This window comes from Hylobates moloch, unplaced genomic scaffold (assembly GCF_009828535.3).
Source record: "Hylobates moloch isolate HMO894 unplaced genomic scaffold, HMol_V3 SCAFFOLD_13, whole genome shotgun sequence".
Taxonomy (NCBI): Eukaryota; Metazoa; Chordata; class Mammalia; order Primates; family Hylobatidae; genus Hylobates; species Hylobates moloch.
The window spans coordinates 12213554-12220047 of record NW_026652288.1 but is presented as its reverse complement, the minus strand read 5'-3'; positions in this window follow the sequence as shown (position 1 = coordinate 12220047).

The following is a 6494-nucleotide window of genomic DNA, read 5'->3' as shown; positions in this document are numbered from 1 at the left end:
AGCCCAGAGCCGGCCCCGCCCCGCCCCCGCCCGGGCCCCCCTCATTGCGCCGGGCGCCCATCAATCAGCCCCGCCGCTGCCAGTCCTCGGGCGGCTCCCCGCGCCGCTGCCATTGCAGCTCCGTGCCGGGGGCGCCAGCCCCGGCCTCGCAGCTCCCTCGTCCGGACGGGGAGGTAAACAAAGTGAAATATCCTTCCGCGGCCGGCCCGGGGCCCCGGGCGCAGCACGCTGGGTCTCGGCTGCGCGCCCCGCTGCGGGCGGCTGGGCCGGGGTTACCAGCAGCGACTCCCGAGCGATTCCCCACACGCTGCTCCCGCAGCGCCCGCTCCAGCACTTCGTAGCTCGTTCATGCTCCTGGCGCTTTTCCCCAGAAAGCCAGGCACGCTGTGAGCATTGGGCCCCCAGGCTCAGATGTGGCCCTGAACGAGGAGCTCTGTTTTGGAAGAATGTGCTTGCATCGGTATTGCTGCCTGGAGTTTCGAGAATTCGTTTCATGGTATCTCTCCGACATCCTCCTCTCCATTTAAAAGGAAATCCATTGCTTCCTTTAGTTGGTGTCACCGCTTACCCCCGATCCCCACATCGTGGGCTTGTATTTCTAGTATTTTCAGCAGAAGAGGAACTGAAGGCATCTTTTGACTCAGGTCAAATTTAATCACTAATTCTTCCCTTCCCAGGGCATTGCCTGGAGGACCTTGGAGGCCAAGCTAGACAAAACCTTGCACCCACACCTCCAGGGAGCGCTGTTGGGTCCCATCCAGGGTGCTGGGCATCCTGAGTCCTCTTCTGTTAGCCAGGTGAAGGCTGCAGTTTCACGCCCCACCCCACCCCCCCCTTCGCCATCCCCCGAATTATTCTTAACTTCCTTGGGAGATTCCAGTCCGCGGACTTCGACAGGAACACAGGAGGAAAGGGGCTTGAACTCAGGCAGAGGCTTCAAAGGCCACCCTTGATCTAAGATATCCTGGTGAATGAGAAGCGATCTAGTAGAGGACAAATTTAAAAAAAAAAAAAAAATCCCAAGGAACTGAGAAAGGGGAGTTGGGACGACTCCTGGAGCTCTCTGAGCTTTTGCATGCGTGTAGTGTATTTTCCACTGGAGAGGGGACTAAATTATTTATTGTCCACTGTAGGACACTTTCAGTAAAAGAAGGGAGCTATTTATAATCATGTCCACTTGGGACAACAGCCACTCTAATGATCAGGAGTCCTGGGAATGTGGCCAGGGATGGAGAGGACACTGACTATAAAGCTGCCACCCAGCAGCACAGAGTTAAAAGGAAGGTTAAGAAGTGGCCCCGTGCCTTCCAGCACCTCTCACCATCCTGCTCGCCACAAACCTGCCGAGGATTCAATCCCAGATCCCAGGAGAATAGATCTATTTCCCTAGGCGATCACCAGGACCACTGACCGAGCAGGGTCCCCTAATCCAGTCTTACCCCAGGAAGACACTTGGCCTGTGTTAGGAACAGTCTCGAAGCAACCTCTGCTGTTGAGTCAGAAAGAGAGGTGCCTAGCCTCCTCTATGTAGTGGCCAAGAGAGCTTTGTAATAATTAGGGATTGGGAGACCTGTGTGCTATCCCCGGCTGGGCCTCTGATTTCAAATGGAAATTGGGTGAAGACCTTGTTTTTTCTCCCTAGGTCCCTGTTTCTTCATCTGTAAGATGAGAAGCATAATACCCGCCCTGCTCACCTCATGTGGTTGCTTTAGAATTATATTTTCAATTCCAGGAAATCTATGAAGGCTTACTATAAGCCGGGCTCTGTTCTGAGTGTTAGGGATCCAATATGAGTAAGATCTGGTCTCTGCCACCCAAGAGCGCAGGGTCTAGCCCTGCAGAAAGACTGGGAAACAAATAATGTCATTGTGTAACAATGTGGCAATTAGAATATCAAGGCCTCAAGGGAGCGTGGAGGAGGGAATGACTTTTCCTGAACCTCAGGGAGTTTTCCCAGAAAATGTGATTTTTATTACCTTGAACTAATCCAGAGCAAATATTTATTGAAACCTACTATGTGCCAGACACTGGATATGAAGATACAATGATTTAAAAAATATATTTCCTGTCTTCATGGACCTTGAAATAGCCCTATGAGTCATAAAATAAAATGAATAAGAGATTGTTGTTGGCATTTCAGGCAGAGGGAAGGAATGTGGCAAAGCAAAGGAGTGGGATGTTCTGAAATTTCTAGTAATGCACCATGTTCCAGCAGTGGCAGCTGGGAGCAGTGGCCAGGCATGTGGCTGGCAAAGTGGACTGATTGGGATTAGATCGGGAAGGGGTTGATAGACACAACTAGCAATAGTGGTGTTCCTAGTAGATGGCCAAGGAAGGCTGACATTGGGAAGTGGCATGGTCATTTGTGGGATTTAGTTCCTGCTGCAGATCACAGGGAGTAGATACTACTGGGCTTCCAAGGAAAGAGAGAGCAGAATTAGTATAAACCTCTAGTGATGCTGTACAGGATTAATAGTGAATTTATGACTTCTGATGAAATTACACAGTGGCCATTCTCCTGCCTGTCCTTGAAGACCAAATTCATGGCTCAGTGCTATGTTTGTTGATTAAATTCATGGAGCTATTGCAGTGCAGGATAAATTAGATAATTTATATCAAGTGCCTTAAATATTTTTTATGTCTGTTAACTCAGTAATTCTTAGCAAATTGGAAAATAAGAAAAGCATGTAGTAGGAAGATCTGGGTGGGGATCTTTATTCGTATTCACTTTTTAGCCATATGACTTTGGTCAAATTTAGAATATTTTAATCTATAAAGTGAAATTACAATAGAAATTTTGCCTTAATGCATAGCAATTATGGAAGATGTGTATAGAGCATCTGGCACAATGTCTTGCCTATAATAAAAACTCAAGGCCAGATGCGATGGCTCACGCCTGTAATCCCAGCACTTTGGAAGGCCAAGGTGAGCCGATCACGAGGTCAAGAGATCGAGACCATCCTGGCCAACACTATGAAACCCTGTCACTAGTAAAAATACAAAAATTAGCTGGGCATGGTGGCATGTGCCTGTAGTCCCAGCTACTTGGGAGACTGAGACAGGAGAATTGCTTGAACTTGAGAGGTGGAGGTTGCAGTGAGCCGAGATCACGCCACTGCACTCCAGCCTGGCAACAGAGTGAGACCGCATCTCAAAAAGCAAAAATAAATGAAGCAGCCGTTATTATTGTTGTTGTTGTTGGAATTCATCCACAGAAAGCAATCCAACATGAAGTAATAGTAATAGATAACGTGTTTACAGTATTGGCAAGGTGTGTGGGAGTTGTTAAACATAGTTATAAGAATGGTTCTATACAGTGTGCAACAATAATAAAATATGTGGCAATTAAAAAAGAATTATATAATTACAAGGGGATATATTTAAACCAGTCTACTCTGCAGTAGGACAAATCCAGTTGTCTTGGGTCAGTAGCATGTTGTGCATGTTTTCTAGAACATTCTTTATTCTGAAATATATTTAGCTGCTCCTTCACTCACTCATTCACTTCATTGCTCATTAGTTCATTCATTTACAAACACACAGTGGGCTTCTGCTAAATGTGAAGCCCTAAACTAAGTGCTGTGTATGTTGATCAAATAATAATAAACAGTTTTTGAGAAGAAACCATAAGACTACTATATCACTTTAAGGCCTTTACCATATGTGACAACATTTCCCCTGTTTCAACTCTGGCAACAAGTCATGTGTAGACTCAAAACTATTTGACAAACTTCTAGGTTAAGTTGTAGAGAGTTTCACCTCATGCTGATGTGCATGCAGACTGTGGCCTGCTGAACTCCAGAACATTCTATTGTCACTGACAGCTCTGTGAATGAAACCCTGAAGTTGTGCAAAATGCAGTTGTCCTGGTCTGTTTGGGCTGCTGTAATAAAATATACGCTGGTGGCACATAAACAACAGAAATGTATTTCTCACAGTTCTAGAGGCTGGAAAGTCCAAGTCGAGGCATCGGCCAGTTTTGTGTCTGGTAAGGGCCAGAGTCCTGGTTCATAGATGGCACCTTCATACTGTTCTCACGTGGTGGAAGGGGCAGGACAGCTCTCTGGGGTCTCTTTTATAAGGACACTAACCTTATTCTTGAGGTCTCTGCCCTCATGACTTTATCACCTCACAAAGACTTCATGTCCTAATACGATCATATTGGTGATTATGTTTCAACATGTGAATTTGGGGGGACACAAACGTTCTGACCAAGCAGCTGTTAGAGCCTTAGACATAAACCCATTGGCCTGAAATTCAAGAACTTCCCAACAACTTCATCTCTCACTCTTGGTGACATACTGGCCAGCTGCTCATCACCCCATGGACTCCAGGCTCCTACTTTTGTGCTTATGATTTGGATTATTTCCTCCTGTGTATTTGGTGCCTCCATGTTTCCTGGAATCTTTTCCAGGACATTCCCTTCACCTTGCTGCACTCCCTCAGTTCAAAGTTACATTCCCCAGTTCTCTTATTTGGCTATGTGGATGTCTCAGGTTTTAAATGACATGTTCAAAATCCAGGTGACATGGTTGTGCTTGGCCAATAATGAGGAGGTTTGTGGTGTTAATGCCTGAGCTCCAATCTCGATACTCCTGATGATGCAATCTATAGATTGCCTAGTGTCAGAGTCAGTAGAGGCAGCCAAGAAGATAAGTGCTCCCACTTACTGCTTCATGCAAGATTTAACCAATCCATGTATGGGAAACCCAATCAGGATACATCCTGCTCTGTAATGTTTTAGGAGGTGCCATGTCTTAAACTGAGTCCTTCACCATTGCTTTAGTTCTACAGTTAGCGTTACATTACTTTGCATTCAACTTCATACTCCCTTGCTGCCTTCCTTGAATATTCTGCTAACTTATGAAGAGATTCTGTCATCCATTTGTGTAGGTAGAGAAGAAGGAGGAGGTTCAGGGAAGACGGTGCACACCTTCATAGCTGCAGCCACTGGTCCACGGGATCCACATGATCCTTTGCTTTGCAGATAGTTATGCTGCCTAGCTGCATTTCGGTGGTGATGGAGTCAGTGGCTTGCTTCTATGCTTTGGCTCATGTTGACTATATTAACTCCTTGTCATAAATTGCCCCATTACTTTAAGAATATTCTCTGTTACTAACTTTAATAATAGTTGTACTTTAATTATGTCTTTTGAATGCTAGACCAGCCACTTTCTTTCTCTCTAGTTCTTATACAACCCTTTGAATTATTACTCCACTTTATGGATTGAGGAAACAGGACCCAGAGAGACTAATTTATTCCATGGTAGCCCATTACTCAGTGGCCCTGGAGGTCATGTGGGTGTGCATGTGTGTGTATGTGTATGTGTGTATTGAGAAGAAAGGGGGCAGGAGAATAAGTTTATTCTGAAACTATATGATTATTTTTTACTATATCACATTACATGTCATTAGGCTTTCTAGAGTTGACTGAACCTTTGGATTGAATGGCCCATGTAAAATCCTTCCATAATGGTGATTTCCATTCTCAATGTTTTTAACAGCTTGTGTTGGAGAAGCAGCTGCTTATTTACAAGGTACTTTTTAGTAGTACCTATTACAAGGTCACCTTTTAGATGTCACCTTTTAATGCAGATGTACTTTCCTGTTTTGTAGTGGTTGATATTGTATTTACATGAAATTTTACTCACAGGGCCCCAATGCATGGTCCAGTAATTGTCTTCGATTTAGAATGCTATTTGGACACAGTAGGTCATAGAGGAGGAAAAGGGACACAAGGAGAAAGTGCAAGGGAGACAATAAGGAGTGGCAGGAAGGAGAACTGTATCATACAAAGATTGCAGGATTTTCCACTTGAGTGACCTATGCCTTTTTGCTTGTTTGTTTGCTCGCTTGCTTATTTTACCATGGCTAGGCTGGGGATGTGTTTTTTGTCTCTGGATAAATTGTCCACTGGGAAAAGACCAGTGTATAAATACAGAAGAAATAGCAATATTAGCACCACTTCTTTCTAGGCCCTGGTTTTGTAACTCTTCTTCTCAGATAGGAAAATAGCTATTGTGTGCTCACAAGTGAAATGAGATACAAGAAAATTTTGTTGTTGTTCTTAAATTAGAGTAGGGTGGGAAACCCAACATATGGGAATTTTCTGAGTGTTGCAAATTGCCTACCGTCCTGTTAAGTATTGCTGAGCAGCTAATAAAGAAAAGTAAAACAGGTAAAATGAAGCAGCTAGTCCAGGAAGTGCTACAAATTTACATATTATGTAGAGTGCTAGGTTACTGTAAATGATTCCATTTGAAGGGTGTTCTGGTAAGTCTAGTGCATGTTCCCACACCTAGCACACAGACCTCAAAGGAGCAGACAGACCTGGGTCCAGACCACCCCTGGTTTCATAAGCTTCAGAGGCCTTGAATGTTATTTAACTTCCCTGACCATCATTGCTCTTGGGTGGAATGGAGATAATAATACCTTCCTTATGAAGAAAATAGGCAAAATCAAATTATCACTTAAGATTCCCTTCAGCTTTTAGA